The following is a 17,962-nucleotide window of genomic DNA, read 5'->3' as shown; positions in this document are numbered from 1 at the left end:
ATTTATTTTAGTATTTTTAAACAAAATATTTGATGCGAATGGACAAAAATACCCTTGGCACTTGGGGTGACTTAACGGCAACAATTTAACGTCTGTCACAAAATTGAACTATCGGTGTAAAACGTGCAAAGTAAAGGGCTAAAAAGTTAGAAAAAAAATCAAGTTTGAACTATCCGTGTATTTTTCTGTAAACTACACGGACTATCCGTGTAATTTTGTCTTTTTTATATCTAGTCAATTCTCACTCCTCTATAACACCAACGCCAATAGCAACAACGTCAACAAGTTTATTATACTACTTCAACAAGTTTATTATACTTGTATGTAACGTTGATTAATTATACATGGAATATAATAAATATGATAAATCTTGATAATGTTATAAAATATCTAGATTGTGTTATAAAATATCTAGATTGGATGTTAATTTTATTATTATTATATTTCTTGCATAGTAATATTTTATACTATAAATAGACATGTATGATAACCATTTAAGGTGTACCATTTCTCTTGAAATATCAATATCAATATTTCTTCTCTCTCTCTTTTTCTCTCCTTGTTCTTATAACCATTAAAGGTAGTTATAAGCCTACTGAATTATAACACGTTATCAGCACGAAGTGCTCCATATAATCAAGGTTTATCTAAGCAAGCACAAGTCACTAATCAAGGTAAGAAATTCTTTAACGATATCTTCTATTATTTATTAGTAAGGTCAATGGCGGAGCTAGTAGGGGGACTTTGGGGTGCCCAGCCTCCGCTAATCGTGTTAAGAATATAGAGTACTAATTATGTATATGGCGAAAAAATATTTGAAGTCCGGTCCTGGGAATTGCAGGTGGGGTTTGGTAAAAGATTTAATAGACACGATGAGTTTTTATTATCTTTTTGTTAAAATCCCTTAACTAGTGTATTCCACACTCTTTTACTCCCTCAAATTTTATAATATAAAAATTAAACCCCAAATGTTAATGTATACATAAGTACTCCGTTTTTGTTATAAATGAAACAGAAATCTAAATGTCAATATATCACATATTTCAACCTCATATACTTTTATGTTGTTTACACTAAAAATCTAAGAGTCAATTTTTATCACTATGTCTCACATGTAAGTTTACACTAAAAATAATTTCTCAATTTTCGCTTTTCAATTATGATACTTTTTATGTTGTTCGATATAATTTTATATTTCTATTTAAAAGTAAATGAAGCCTCCCTTAACGGAAATTCCTGGCTCCGCCTCTGAGTAAGGTAAATATTATTATCATCATAAGTAAAATTATATTTCTGCAATCTAACTTTTACTAACTTCACTAACATTTATATTTATGTTATTTAAGTTATATATATGGTCGGTTATACCACCTGAATTATAATTCCATAATCTAACTTTTACTAACTTCACTAACATTTATATTTATGTTATTTAAGTTATATATATGGTCGGTTATACCACCTGAATTATATTTTCTGTAATCTAACTCTTATTAACTTCACTAACATTTATATTTATGTTAATAAGACCTCATGATTGTACGCAACACGTCATTTGACAACACGGTACTTTATGTACGCAACACGTCATTTGACAACACGGTACCATGGGTCAAGATTAATTCCGATCAATACGAATACGATGGAGTCTTTATATGTTATCTAACATTTATGATTACTTATGCAATTAATCATTATTTATTTCATGCATACTAATGTTTATTCTTAAAAGTAAATCTTAAAAGTTAAAATAAGAAAAAATAGTTTGTATTTTTATTAAAAGTAAATCTTAAAAGTTAAAATAAGAAAAAGTAGTTTGTATTTTTATTAAAAGTAAATCTTAAAAGTTAAAATAAGAAAAAGTAGTTTGTATTTTTATTAAAAGTAAATCTTAAAAGTTAAAATAAGAAAAGTAGTTTGTATTTTTATTAAAAGTAAATCTTAAAAGTTAAAATAAGAAAAAAAACTCTTGTCCTTTATATTACTCATACGCGTTTTGATATAGTGACTTTATTCGTTAACATCAACTAACGACGTTACAACGGTCATATATACATAACGGTTGTTAACGTCAACTGACGACGTTACAACAACTATATTTTTCAAATATAAAATAAACATCTCCGTTTTCACATTTTCACAAATCAATCTTCATTTTTCAGATTGCTACTCTTAAAAAGTTTATGTAAAAATGATTCACACAAGGATGATTTTTCCTATTGTATTGGTCATATAAACTATCATTATTTGTTGCTAATATACCACCGGGTGAACCTATATTCTATCCTGCCCTTGTGGTTTTATTATTTGTAATCATACCATTATTCTGTTGTTTGCTACTTATTAATTTAAAATGATTCTAATTTCATTTTATTATTTGTCTATGAATAGAAGTTGATTATGATTATGATTTATGTTATTCATCTTTTTGATAATAGAAAATGTCGAATTTGAAAAGGCTTAAATTTGCTCATTTAGAACAAGTGGGAACAACTACTTAACATGGGTTATGAATGTAGAAAAACATCTCGAATCAAACGGTATTTTAGAAACTCTGAATGAAAATAACAATTATTCCGAACAAGAGAAAGCAATAGTAAGTATTTTTCTTAGCAAACATATTGACGAGTCCTTAGAATCTACATATTATATGATCGAAAATCCAAGTGTATTATGGAAAATACTCAAAGATAGATACGATATTAATTATCAAAAAAAAAAATAATAATAATAACGGTGATCCATGAAAGAATAAAATTAAAGATATTAGTAGACGCTCTTATAAGAATTCCGGAGATTCTTATTAATAATCTGGTAACGTGGATCATCAGTCTAGTATTTCTTGAATACATGAACATCTTGTTTAGCTCTACAAATAAGTCCCAAAAGAAAAGAAAACGAAAGTGAATCTGTTGACAAATCTTGATTAAATTAACCCTGAGCTACCTTGAGACTTGAATGGTTTGAATTTTCTAAGATGCCTAGTTTTTTTTATGTATCACTCATAAATAAATGGTTTTAGACCATAACGCATATGTTTTATTAAGTGTTATCTTTTATGTACTTCAGATTATAACTTGTTTGCAGGTAATATAATTTGATTATCTTGCTGAAATATAACTCATTATTTGCTTATCTTATTTGAAGTTTTAGTATGAATCCTGCTGAAATACAACATCAATTAAATGGTAAAGACCTATGTATTGCAGATAGTAGTAACATACACACTATGATCAAATCTAAGAAATATTTCATTGATTTAAATCAAATGAAGGAATTATAAATACTATATCAGCTCTTGCAAACTTGATATAAGGAACGAAAAAGGCAAAATTTCATATTACCAAATGGTACGAATTTTTTGGTAAACAATGTCTTGTTTTCTCCCAAATCAAAGAGAAATTTGTTAAGTTTCTCTGATATATATCATAATGGATATGATTATCAGTCAATGATAATCGAAAATGAGAAATATCTATGTAGCACCGAAAAGCGCATATGATAAAAAGCGCATATGATGAAAAACGCAGCGCATAGGATTAAAAGCGCATATGATAAAAAGCGCATATGATGAAAAGCGCAGCGCATATGATTAAAAGCGCATATGATAAAAAACGCATATGATGAAAAGCGCAGCGCATATAATTAAAAGCGCATATAATGAAAAGTGCATATGACGAAAAGCGCAGCACATATGATTAAAAGCGCATATGGTGAAAATGATATATGATGAAAAGCACATATGGTGATTAATGAAAATCACATATGGTGATTAATGAAAAGCACATATAGTGATTAATGAAAAGCACATATGGCGATTAATGAAAAGCACATTGAGAAATAATCACCAATGTTTCTTGAAAGAATTCAAGGGTATATATATGGACCAATTCATCCATCATGTGGACCATTTTTCTAATAGACGCATCTAACGCATGGTCTCATGTTTGCGTGTTATCAAGCCGTAATATGGCATTTGCAAAGTTTCTTGCACAAATTATTAAATTAAGAACACATTATTCTGATTACACCATTAAAAGGATGAGACTTGATAATGCTGGTGAGTTAACATCTCAAGCTTTTAATGATTATTATATGTCTACAAGGATTGTTGTTGAACATCCAGTTGCTCATGTGCATACACAAAATTGGTTTAGCTGAATCAATAGATAAACGCTTACAGCTAATAACTTGACAATTAGAAATGAGTACAAAACTCTCAATATTTATATGGGGACATGTAAATTTACATGATGTGACATTAATTCGCATTAAATCAAGTGCAAGTTATAAATATTCTCCATTACCAACTTAATTTTGGTGGAGACCGAATATTTTCCATCTTAGAACATTTGGTTGTGCAGTGTATTTTTAATTGAACAATCACAACAAATGGTTCCTCAAAGAAGGATTGAAATATATGTTAGATATGAAACATCTTCAATCATAAGATATATTGAACCCATGACGGGTGATGTTTTTACAGCAAGTTTTGTCGAATGTCACTTTAATGAAACATTGTTCCCTATATTAGGGGGAGAAATGAAATATAAATAAAATGATGTTTCGTGGTGTGAACATCAATTAAGGAATATTGATCATCGCACAAAAGAATGCGAAAAGAAAGTTCAAATATAATGCATATGCAAGAACTTGCAAATTAATTACTTTATGCATTTAAAGATACAAAAAATAAGTGACTAAATCATATATACCAGCAGTAAATGCTTCAGCTAGAATTGAAATTACAAAAGCTGGCAATAATGTCACTTATGAGTCTTTGCTACGGCAGAAACGTGGGAGACCAATTGGTTCCAAAGATAAAAATGCTCGAAAAAGAAAATCAGCTGATAATGAGGTAAAAGAAAGTGTTCAAGAAGAACCACAAATCAATATTCCTTCTGCAGAGGATATTGATAAATGTAAATACTAAAATTGCGATAAATTATGCAATATTATGGAACCGAAATGAAATTAAAATCTCTATGAGATATTTTCATATAATGTTACAATGACATCATGAATAAAGATGATGATCTGGAACTAAAATCTGTCATTGAATATACAAAATGGACATGATTGAGCTCAATGGAAAGGAACAATACGAGCTGAATTAGAATCGCTCGATAAAAGAAAAGTTTTCGGATCAATCGTTATCACTTTTAAAGATGTGAAACGTATGGGATACAAATGAATTTTTATCCGAAAAGAAATGTGCAAATGAAGTTACAAGGAAAACTAGACTTGTAACTCAATATTTCCCACAAAGACCATAAATGAATTAGGAGGAAAACTTATCCTCCTGTAATGGATACAATTACTTATTAGATACTTAATCAACCTGGTAGTTATTTAAATGCATCTCATGAATGTTGTTACTACTTATCTGTATGGATCACTTAATAATGATATATATGAATATACCTAAAGAGTTAAGGTATCATAAGCATCTAATGTAAAACCCAAGGGAATATATTCCATTAAATCACAAAGATTTTTAAATGGGTTTATACAAACGGGACGTATGTGGTATAACCGATTAGATGACTACTTGATAAAAAAAGGGTATAAATATAAACTTATTTTGCACGTATGTTTTATAAAAACAATGTTCGGATATGAGATCGTAGTTGTTTATGTCAATGTTCTTAACATCATATGAACAAATAAAGAGATCTATGAAATCATTCAACTTCTAAAGAATTATTTTGAAATGAAAGATCTTGAAAAAACCAAGTATTACCTTGGATTGCAAATTGAGCATATGCCTAATGATTTACTTGTACATCAAACAACTTATACCGAAAAGATTTTAAAACATTTTTTTTTAAAGACAAACTCATTGTTGTTAGATCACTCAATATTGACACTGATCTATTTCATCCCTGCGAAGATCATGAAAATCTTAACAGATCGGAAGTTCCATATTTTAGTGCAATTGAGGTTCTTATGTATCTTATAGATTGTACAAGACCTGACATTTCTCTTGCAGTTAATTTGTTGGCAAGATTCAGCTCAAATGACAATGAAGCGGGATCAAACACATATTTTGATACCCTTGAGAAACTGCTGATTTAAAATTATTTTATTCTAACGTTTCAAAACAAGATTTGGTTGATTATGTATATACAGGTCATTCATCAAATCCTCATAAAGATAAATCTCAAACTCGATATGTATTCCTAAATGGAGGTACCACAAAATCATGGCGTTCTTAAAACAAACACTTGTTGCAACATCATCAAATCATGACGAAGTGATTGCATTATATGAAACTACTCGAAAATGTGTTTGGTTGAGATCAATGACACAAATCATTATTGATTCTTGTGGACTAGAACGCTATAAAAGACTAACAACTATCTTCACCAACAACTATATATGAAGATAATGCAGCTTGCATAATACAAATGAAAGAAGAGTATCAAAAGTGACTGAACAAAATATAAATACTGACGAGGCGCCAAAGCCATAGACGGTCTTAACGGTCATAAGTTTGATGGGAAAGAATGGTATATTGGTAAGGCTCAGAAAAGACTACAAGGGAATAGGAATTGAAACAAGGGTTTGAGCAAACCATGAAGGAGACTGTAAACAAATCACAGGGGCTAAACTTGTACATAAAAGATTTAGATGATACAGTTTCAAATGAAAACCTCAGATTCTTCTCATATAATCAAGATCTCGTAAAAGACAACCAGATTAAAATGAGATACGTTCAATCAACAACTCTGCTGATCTTTATACCAAAGCACTGCCAACTGCTATTTTCAGAACACACGTTCATAATATTGGCATGAGGCATGTTCAGAAGATGTAACAACTCAGGCGTTGCCTACTTGAGGGGGAGTCAACTTTATGCTGCACTCTTTTTCCCTTAGCTAAAGTTTTATCCCAATGAGTTTTCTTTAGCAAGGTTTTTAACGAGGCAGTACTAGTTATTCTCTAATAAAATTGTCATCCAAGGGGGAGTGTTATAAAATATCTAGATTGTGTTATAAAATATCTAGATTGGATGTTAATTTTATTATTATTATATTTCTTGCATAGTAATATTTTATACTATAAATAGACATGTATGGTAACCATTTAAGGTGTACCATTTCTCTTGAAATATCAATATCAATATTTCTTCTCTCTCTCTTTTTCTCTCCTTGTTCTTATAACCATTAAAGGTAGTTATAAGCCTACTGAATTATAACAGATAAAAGTTTATTCTTATTTAAAGGTTAAGCAGAAAGTAAATATCTTCTCTTCTTTACATGTTACAAACCGTAAAGGAATACGCTGACGTGTACATCTGATAATTAATCTGACAATCACCAACCACGTGTTAATCTTAACTTTAATCAGGATTATTCCTCTTAATTATCACAAAAACACACGTGTCCCAATCAACATCTTGATTAACATATAAATATAAATTACAAATAAAAATAAAATAAAATAACATAACAGCCAATCGACACTGTCTACCTACCCACCACACTTAAACCGCCGATTATGGCCTCCGGCAGCCATAATAGAGGTCGCCGCTACAATAGATTTATCCGCTACAATTTTACGCACCTAATGGTATAAATTTTGTGCATTATATCTGGTTTACTTAAACTCGCCGGAGCCTTCTCCTGATTGAAGCTTTTCTGGTCATTTCATCGATTGAACCTTTCATTAGGGTTCCGTTGCTTACAACAAACGACTGCAAAGGTTAACTTACTTATACTCTCTGTTTCTTCGATCCTTATTACTTATCTAATGTCAGTTCATAATTTTCAGTTATAAACAGGTTTTGATTTGCAAGATCCAATTTTTTATTTAAATCGATTTTGAATATCTTTGATTACTGTATATCTTTTATCATGAACACTTTTGTAAATACAAATCTGCTCAGTTTTAGTCACTAAGATAATCCTTACGATGAACATTATTGATCTTCAATAATAAGATGCAGGTATTTATTCATGTTTTTTACTTTGATTACTGTTATTATTATTATTGCTGTTATAATTATTAGAATGATGATAAATTTATTTATTATTTTTAGTACGATTGATTCCTTTGGTAAGTTTTTGTTTTCTATAACTGTCGTTTTTTTCCTTTTAGTTCAATCTATACACAAGTTACTTATAGTACGAGTATTATAATTGAGTATTGATTTCTTTCGGTTGTTTAGAATTGAGGTAGGCATGCCATCTAAGTAGTCATTTTTATTTCCAGTAAGTATTCATGAATGTAGTTGGGACTTTCACAAACTGAAATATAATTGTTGGTGGCTACTTGGGCTGGTCAAGCTATCATAAATTTAGCTTAGAGTTTTACTTTTAATTGTGTCCACATGTATTCTTAGTTTTAAAAACCTGTAAGAATATGTATAGGGATAATCTTGAGGGTCTGTCTTCATTGCAACAGACACGACGTCAATTGATTACTCCTGGGTTTCATCCGATTTTAAATATCAACGAATTCAAGACCGAATGGGTTACGAGTTTTATCACCAATCAAAGCGTTAGGGTTAGATCTCATAGTGAATTCAAGGTTATCAGGTTTGTCTTTGTCTTGATTTTTAGAATGTTAAATAGTGGTCATTTTTCCCTTTTCGTCATATGGTAGAGGATTTGATGATGTCAGTGTCATATACATTAGTATGATATTTGATGTGTTTTAGTGGATGTGAGTGTAAATGGAAGCATATATATGTTCCAACTACATGGCACTTAAGTTCCATTACCTCAGTATGGTTAGTTGTTCTAAAAGGCAAAATTGTGACTTAAATGTATGATTAAATGTATATTTTACATAATTTGTGTGTATAATAGTGTATGGCTGGCAAACGGTTAACTTCAAACCCATTGGAATGTAAAACATATGAGTAATAATGGGTCAGGTCGAAAGCTTGCCGTTCAAAAAAAAATATGGGTCGGGTCGGTATGGGTAAAAATGCGTATATGTTTATTTTAATGTCAGATTCTATCATCTGAAAAAAATTATCTAGAGTCGCATTCATATAGAACATTCTACTATATATTCTTTAGAATTAAGCATAAAAAAAATTAGTCAACGTGGGACGAGTTTGAAATCCTACTTGAAGGGCATTTTTCATGGTTCTTTATGTGTTACTTTTTTAACAGGTATAGACTTCAAATAACTGTCAACGACTATTACAATGAATGATTTTAGTAAAAGTGTAATAGTAAAACTTTTATTCATAGATGGTAACTTTAACTCTGACTTGTATGGTACTTTTCACTATGGTTTGCATCTATAAATCATTCAATAAGTGATTTTTTTTATGTCTACTATGGTAACTTTAACCCTTCTTAACGCTCCTACGTGCTCCCTATTCGACAATTAAGTTCATGGTGTGTGGTCAGGCAAGCCCTGTGTTGTTTGGACATTAATAAAAAAACTACAACTGATGGTTTTGTTTTTGATGCAGGGGAACAATGAACGTACTGATGTAGGGTAACAATGAACTTACTGATGCAGGGTTACAATGTTGTGCTAAATGTTTCATGGGCTAACTTAGAAAAGGTTTGTGCAGTTTTCAATCATCCCATTACCGGTTTGTATGATGAGTTGAATAGACATCAAGTTAGTTCCACCAAATTATGCCCAATGAAATAAATATGCAGGTATGCTGTGTTTCTACTATGGAAAATTTTTCTTTGTGTGGGACTTCCCAGTTTTGCAAGTGAGTTATTGTGTTATTTATAGTTAAATGTATTTTGTTATGTGTGTTTCACTATTTAAGGGATTTATTAGTGTTCTGTGATGTTGTTTATGTTTGTGTATATACATCTTCTGTTGACTCTTTGCGGGCTCGTACCAGTACTGCACAATCTCATTGCTCTTCGGCACATTCATTTTCGATACCGCCTATGATTGAAGGTATTTTCTATATTATGGTGTAACTTTGTTGTTTATAACAGGGATTTGAGCATTTGAAACTAATAATTATCCATTTAGTGCTTCCTTATTTTTGGTTTATGTGTACATTGAGCGGACATTATTAGCTTTGTTAAAGAAGATCGTATTCATGTTTATGTATTCAATGTTTATCATCTCATCAAGGTATGAATGAAGTTTGGGATTGTAATACTAATTTCACTTTGAGTTTGTGAAATAGGTAAATACGTGTCTTTATCGATGAAGAATAAATCGTTTCATTACATATCTACTTTTTTCAAATACTAATACAATATCATTTTAATGGCAGGTTGGTCTTTATTTGTCAATGACTTGCTTTTAATTTTATATTTTGCTTATGTTTCGCATATGAATGGTCAATTTGTATAATACTTCATATATTATACTTCATATTAAATATTAATATAATATGTGCGTTTGAGGTGGCAAAATGGGCTGTTTGGCAGGTTCTGGGTTAATGATTTGGCTCCATCAACAGATGGGAAGTTTTGAATACAGGTCAATTTGAACAACTTGTGTAGTAAATACGCTTACAAAGTTATAATATGTAACTTTGTCAAAGTAAATGATTAAATTGGAACCTTAAATCAAAAGAAGGATATGTTTCAACTTTTGTAAAATGAGAAATTATTTGTTTCAGGTCTTTCAAATATTAGCTACAAGCATTGTACTTTGTAGTTCATATGTTCACACAAAACCTATTAATATGACATTTTTATGCATAAGTAGATGTTTGGACATAGATCGTTTGCATATAATTGTGCAAATGGGTAACAGACCAAAAATTAGTCAGTCATTTGGCTTCAATACCTTTTTATTTTGTTTGTTTTAATGCTATAAATATTCATATTTTCGTGATGATAACCATAGCTATTACTGAAATAGTGATCTATGTGACAGGGTAATTCATTTAGGAGGTTATTGGATACATATAATCAACCTACAAATTGGTTTCTTATTTATTTAAAAGGTTGACTATCTTAGATAGTCTATCTATAACCGTCGCTTATGGATCTTTGAGCAGTCTGGATCATCTGTCATCGGCGGTAACGGTGTTGCGGTGGATCTTACAGACACTATATGTGAAAGCCTTCCTAAGTGGCTCATCAAGTAAGAGCCTTTGTTCTATCCTTGAGGGTAGAAATCTTAGGTTGCTGAGGAGCGACCAAATGTGTCAAAATGGCCGGGTTTGATCTGTAACACATACTTTCTGGCTGATGGTGTAAGTCTGGCAATTTATTTTTTTAATTTTAATATGGCTTTGGGCTTATGAATATTATAATTAGCATATATGTATTATAGTTTCAATAACAGGCTACATACCCTTATGAATTTGTTTATGTCAAACTCATACCATTATTCGGATTGAGGTAGTGATAGTTATACTTAAAATGTTGCAATGTGTGACTAAATATAATCCTTTCTTTGTCCATTTTTGGATTTTGTTTTGTTAACATAATACGGAATTAGAGAGAAGGGTGCTGATGCTTTTTTTAGAAAAGGTTAGTTTCAGGCAAGTTGATCAATTGTTGAAGTTTAGTGTAATGTCTTGAAGATATGCACATTTAGTAACAGATATTACCATTACACTTGGTACACTTAGTTTTACTTCAAAAAAACATATATATACACATCAGTTGTTGATTTATCCACATATATATCTTTTATAGCGATAGAAATATATGTAGGTACATGGAAGATAGTAGGCATACCTCTTTAAGCAATCGCCAGGCTTCCCATGAGACTAACATGTGGGGAATTTACTTCGAGTAATGGCCTAATGGGTCAAAATGGATACACTTAGATGAAGCTTGGGGTAATTGGTTAATGATAACGTTGCTATCTCAAGCTTCTCTTCATATTTATATCCACATAGCTCAATCACTTCCATTCTCAGCCAAAATAGCTTTACAGTATGGATGAATGAATTATGTACAAAAACGGAATGTACTTTTGGTGATGTACGTACATATAAATTTGCTACTGTTTGTCATGTGTTTTGCGTTTTGCTAATATCGGAATTAATTGCCTTAATCTATGTGTTTTGTGTAAATCAAAAAAACTTAACCATATTATGTTTATTTTATCTACAAGAATACTTGTGATACTATTTTTATCATCACGGTTAATTGATATAACATATACATTTTCGGTTCGTTTGATTAAGAGTCGCCGTGCAACGCATGGGCTCTTAAAGGCTAGTGAATATTCTATTTTGTCATAAATGTTTGTTAAGAAGAGTTATAGGTTCGCGCGTTGTTGCTCTAAGATTTATGCGATTTTAACGCTAGCTATCAATTTACACGGCACATTTTACTTCATATCTTTTGGGGCATACAAACTACAACTAAAAACAATTATATCTTACACAACTGACATCATTTGTTGACATCCATAATCACAAAGTTTAAGTACATATCATCATAGGTATTCATTCTAGAGTTAACTTACATCACAAAGTGTTAAGGTTACAAAGCTACCATAATTTACATTACCAAGTATCTAACCATTACAAACTTGCGCTTACATAATGCTTAAGCTTCAAAAGACCACCAAACCACATCCATAACATATTTTGTGGCAGACTCTCGAACCCGTGAATTAAACAAAATCATAAACTAAACCTTGTTAAAATATAAGTTTTTAAAGTCAAATTAGTGAATTCCATCCTCTACATAATTAAAGTCAAAGTTCTATATAACTCATCAATTTAAAAAAGGTTAAGGCTACTTATGGGTCATATATTTTTCTGTTTGTCCCGATGTAGGTCATATACCCAAAAAAATACTATTGTAGGTCATAAACTTTAAAAATATGTGTTAATATAAACCAACTTAACTTGTTGACCTGATAACTTCGAAATTCGGACGCATTTCTTCGATTTAAGAGCTGTAAATTTATAGATAATTTCACGAAGAGATTTCGATCACATCTGTATTTTTATATTTCGCCATAACCTCTCAGATTGATCCGGTTCTCAAATCAGGCACGGTTTTCGACTAAGGATGAACTTGAGATCAAACTCTATCACATCTGTTATTTCTATTTTTTTATTTTATTTTTTTATTATTTTTTTCTACTACTTTTTGGGCCGGAGGTCCTCTTGGAAGCAATCTCTTTATCCGTCGAACAAAGAGAGGGAGGACTTTCCCTACTCTTGTGAGTGTTTCACTCGGGGTGGAGAAATGATTTCTCTTTATTCTAGGATAGAGGAAGGATTGTCTACGTTTCACCTCCTCCATACCTCACATACGTGGGATTGGGTATGTTGTTGTTGTTGTATCAGTTCCGATGATGTGTGAAACTTCGTTTGATGTTATGATTCACTAATCTAAAGTCAATTTGTTAAGAGAATCATCCTTGATCGATTTCATAGATTGAGCTTCAAAAAGAGTATACTTTTTTTTATTCCAATGTAAGCTATATACCAAAAAAAAAAAAATACTAATGTAGGTCACATACTTTCAAAAAGTGTATCAATGTAAACAAAAGGTGACCTGTTTAGCCGGTAACAGGTTACCTTTTGTTTACATCAATACACTTTTTAAAAGTATGTAACCTACATCAGTATGTTTTTTGGATATATGGCCTACATCAGGACAAAAGAAAAAATATATGACCCTTAAGTAGCCTTAACCCATTTAAAAACAGAAACAGCCCCACACACATTTTAAGCAAGTTGTTAGTTCCTTAATCTAAATTCGTTACCGTAGTATGCCACCAGTCCCTTCTTTTTCTCTGATACTTGTTACACAACAAATAATGATAAAAAGAACAAAATCAAGAATCACTTACATCTTGAGCCAATTGATTAATTTGAAGCCTCTTCTTCATAAGAATACTTATCAAAGAAATCAACCAATTTAAATGCTATTTTAGACTTCCCGATTTTGCACATCATGAAAATCATTGGAATATTTAAAAGGATTATCGAGGGATCAAGCTTGTCAATGCAATGAGACCAGAGTTTCAAAAATTAATCGGGTTAAATGTATAGTGGATGTTATTCAGACGATGAGCCAAGACTTGTTCCAACTCCGACGATTCTGGCCCATAACTATTATCCTAAACGATCAAACAAAAAACATAAACAAATGCTTCATATATCCTATTTAAGATGATGAGAACTATGTACCTCATTAATATTTAAGATGATCAAATTAAAACGCTCCAAAACTGGAGATGCTTTAAGAATCCGGACAACGACATTCAAAGTGACAAGATCAAGTGATGTAGCAATCTCAAGTGTCTTCAGATTAAATAAACGGGCGGAAAAAACTCCATTTGGATCACGTGCAGCACCAACCCACTGTGACAATACAACAAAAATGAATGACACGTTGACAGTCACCGATATCATTATAGTACCCAGTTACACCTAAAAAATAAAGACCAATATCATAAACATAAACTAAATATGACATGCCATATTCAGGTTACATAAAAATATTAAATCATATGAAAAGCCACAATCAAAATACATATATTCTACCTTCAGTTGCAACCATAGGAGAGACAGAATGGGGCAAGTTCAAAGAAGAACAACCGTCAACTGCAAAATAGAAGCAAAATAAATAAGAACAAAAAGAGTAAAACAACAATCTAACACCACAGTAGTAAAACAATACCAAGATACATACATACTTACATTAATAGTTGATCCACCTAGGAACCAAGTAGCTTCATCACAGATAGGTAAGACACCAGAAGTAGAGGGTACGACATTTTGTTTTCGATAACAGACGACCCTCTGTTAGACGACCATCTGTTACGACTCTTTTCCACCACCGGAGAATCGAGCATGCCACGCCACACCACTCGCACCATCAGACACGGATGATGAAGTAGATTTTAAACCCCTTGCCTAACTTCCTTTTAGGTGGCATTATAACACACAACAATAACCACTTACAACAACAAAATTAACTCTATTTGTACAAATTTCCACACGAAAACAAACATCAGACATAAATTCTTATACAGTGAAAAAACATCTAAAACTAAGTAACAAAACCTAATCAAATTTCACAAAATTTAACATAAACAGAATAACAAAAAAGAAAGGAAACCCGATATGATAAAAAATTAGAATACCTGAAAATACGATTCTGAAAATCGAAGCAATCCACCAAGAGCAACCAAGAAACTGACTTCTAGCAAAGATGATGAGAAATCGGGGAAGAAAACGCTTGAAATTAGGGCATGCAATTGAGCAGCGTGGATGAGTTTCAGTGATGAATTGGAATTGTTTGAACTATAATTTTTTCTAAATCAAAGAAATGACAATACACATTAGACGAAACATTCGAAAAAAAATAATCACATAAGAAATGAAAATACAAGCAACTCGGTTAATTAATATATCTCTAAAGTAACACAGACACACTAATTTTAATGATGTAATTACCTGTATTGAGCATAATCTTCTGTTTCAAGAGGAACAAAGGCTATTGACTGTTTTTAACCCTCTAAACATACACTATTTTTATTTATCTGCCAACAACATGAAAACATAAACTCCATAATGCAAGCAATAATCACCAATCATTCAATAAATGTCAAATACAAACACATTTTTATCATATATAAGTAACAAACAAAATATATTGTAATTTAAAAACCATTACCCTTCCATATGCATTAATCAAGTCCATTAGCAAGTAATTTTAGAAGATCTTCTTTCAAAAACTGTTGTTTCGCTTCAGCTCGTCTTCGCAGCACTTTCAGAAACCATAGTAGCCGACTGAAATGAGAGTGAAAATTGTAAAGTTATATGCAACATAAGAACCTCTAAAATTAGGATCGATTATTACATCAATTAAAAGAAACCTTAGTTCATCTCATAAAGAGATGCAGTTTCAAATTAAATATTTAGACGGAGTTTGAAACGGAAGTCACTTTTTCCGGTGAAACACTATCAAAGAAACAATCACAGGCAAGAAAACCGCAATAAAAAATCGAATAAATCGTACAGAATAAAAAACACACCTGAAAGAAGGGTAGATCGTAATCGAAGAACATTACAATAATACAAAAAAGGGCCAAAAATAGGAACAAACTTAACAATCAAAAATAGCAAACAAACCCTAAATGAAAAAGAAGGAATGTTACCTGTAGAGAAGAGAAGGCGAGAACAACAACGTGATCAAATGATCCAAATCCTAATCAATAAGATAATTCAAACACCAGATTTGTACGTCGAACCAACTAAAACCCGAACCTGAAATTAAATATGTACAGATACACTAATTTCATTCATATAACTGTTTATATTTTTTAAATGACAAAAAAACCTAGCAATAATACAATCCAAGTTACGAAATTCGAACCTAGAATGGATCATTGTAAAGATGACTGAAAATGACACCACGTATCTTCTATTCTATTGAATGAACTTTAAGCACTTTCTTGTTAACACCTCTCTTAATGCATATAATATAAAACATGATTATGAATCATTGTATTATCGAAGTTCATGTGCAAAATACAAATGTTGAATTACTTACATGTCCCTGACAACCTTCTTCATTTTAGCGTGGAAGGACGATCCCCCTAAGATTATATCGGTTAAGCTGGAAATAGAAGAACAGTAACAATGTGGTTTAATTGAACGCATTTGTAAGACATAACTAAATGATTTGTTAAAGTGATTTAATAGACTATGACTATTTTTATACAAATCTTATATTTGCATAAAAAGGAATATAGGGTAATCATAAGCAAAAGTAGATTAATCTAAGACTCATTTAACTAATTATGGAGACTTGAAAATTGAATAATTGATTTTTAAAACAGACATCCAAATACCACTAATCTCTTTGCATTACAACGAAGTTATTGATGTAAAGCTATACACTTTATAATCAAGCTTGAATGAATTACAACTTCATATAGCATACTAACTGGTAAAGCATATAGCATACAAATATAAATGTACAAATAGATTGATTTACAACCTAGAAAATGAAGAACACGACATAAAGATAAAAGCTTAAAGATGAAGAACACAAAAGATCACAAAATTTACTCGTTAAGAGTTTTTTAATATATACGCATAGAGATAAGCGCCTAATAAATGGAGCAAACACATAGCTTATAACAACAGTTAAGGTATCCAGAACTAATTCATTATCATTATCAAAAAGATTAAATCTTTGAGTATAAAACCCCTGATTAATCACATTAACATCTTAGCTGACACAAACCCAATAATATATATACAAATTTGAATTAGAAAATTACAAAAACAGATTAACATATGGTTTATTAAGAAAACAGAAACTAACGCAGATCAAAATTATAGACTCATTAAACTGCCTCTAACCTTGTAATCTGCATATGAAGTATGTTGTTCAAATCTGCAAAACATATCGAGTTATATCACAGGCAAATTAGAGAATTAGATGATCGTATAAAACTATGTTCAAAATTAAAACATGATATTAGCTGTGAGTGTGGTGATATCGGCTGAGAGTGATGAATGGTTGGTAGGTGGTGGTGTGATATATTATGGAAAAGAGAAGCATATTAAATCACCTAAATGTTGGTGCAAGTCGACGCAGGAGGCGAAACTTTTAGGGTTTTTTTCTTGTGGTTTGATTATGAACTAAAAAGAATGAAGAAGAGAAGATGTGTTGAAGAAGGTGGGAGGGATGGAGAAGTCTGACAGTGGTGGACTGTACGGTAGTTTTGTTTTCTTTTATTATTATTGTTATTGTTTTTGTTTAAAGGCCAAAATCAGGCGATGATTAGAATGAAACGGTGAATAGTAGGGATTGTGAGAAGGAGGTGTGCACGTGGACCAATAGGAAGGGATGAATGGGAGGGGTGGAGAAGTCTGACAGTGGTGGGCTGTACGGTAGTTTTGTTTTCTTTTATTATTATTGTTATTGTTTTTGTTTGAAGGCCAATCAGGCGATGATTAGAATGAAACGGTGAATAGTAGGGTTTGTGAGAAGGAGGTGTGCACGTGGGCCAGTAGGAAGGGATGAATGGCGTTTGTATTTAGTATGTGTTATAATTCAGTAGGCTTATA

General features: G+C 31.3%; 1 long non-coding RNA gene across 4 annotated transcripts; it reads right to left on the bottom strand.

Moving 5' to 3' along the window:
* Positions 1-13,831: 13,831 nt before the first annotated feature.
* LOC139896915 (uncharacterized) lies at positions 13,832-16,486 on the bottom strand. Of its 4 annotated transcripts, XR_011776368.1 has the most exons (10): positions 16,257-16,348; positions 16,039-16,147; positions 15,757-15,841; positions 15,555-15,670; positions 15,335-15,420; positions 15,022-15,193; positions 14,576-14,799; positions 14,420-14,479; positions 14,063-14,236; positions 13,832-13,992 (listed from the first exon to the last, which is right to left on the bottom strand). It is a non-coding gene; the product is annotated as an uncharacterized lncRNA (long non-coding RNA). The 4 variants fall into 4 exon arrangements; XR_011776366.1 differs by lacking the exon at positions 16,257-16,348 and adding an exon at positions 16,434-16,486 and having other exon boundaries at positions 14,576-15,193; XR_011776367.1 differs by having other exon boundaries at positions 14,063-14,305; positions 14,576-15,193.
* Positions 16,487-17,962: the final 1,476 nt, after the last annotated feature.

This window comes from Rutidosis leptorrhynchoides, chromosome 3, assembly GCF_046630445.1.
Source record: "Rutidosis leptorrhynchoides isolate AG116_Rl617_1_P2 chromosome 3, CSIRO_AGI_Rlap_v1, whole genome shotgun sequence".
Lineage (NCBI taxonomy): Eukaryota > Viridiplantae > Streptophyta > Magnoliopsida > Asterales > Asteraceae > Rutidosis > Rutidosis leptorrhynchoides.
Note: the sequence above shows the minus strand (reverse complement) of the source record. Positions and strands in the feature narration are given on the sequence as shown.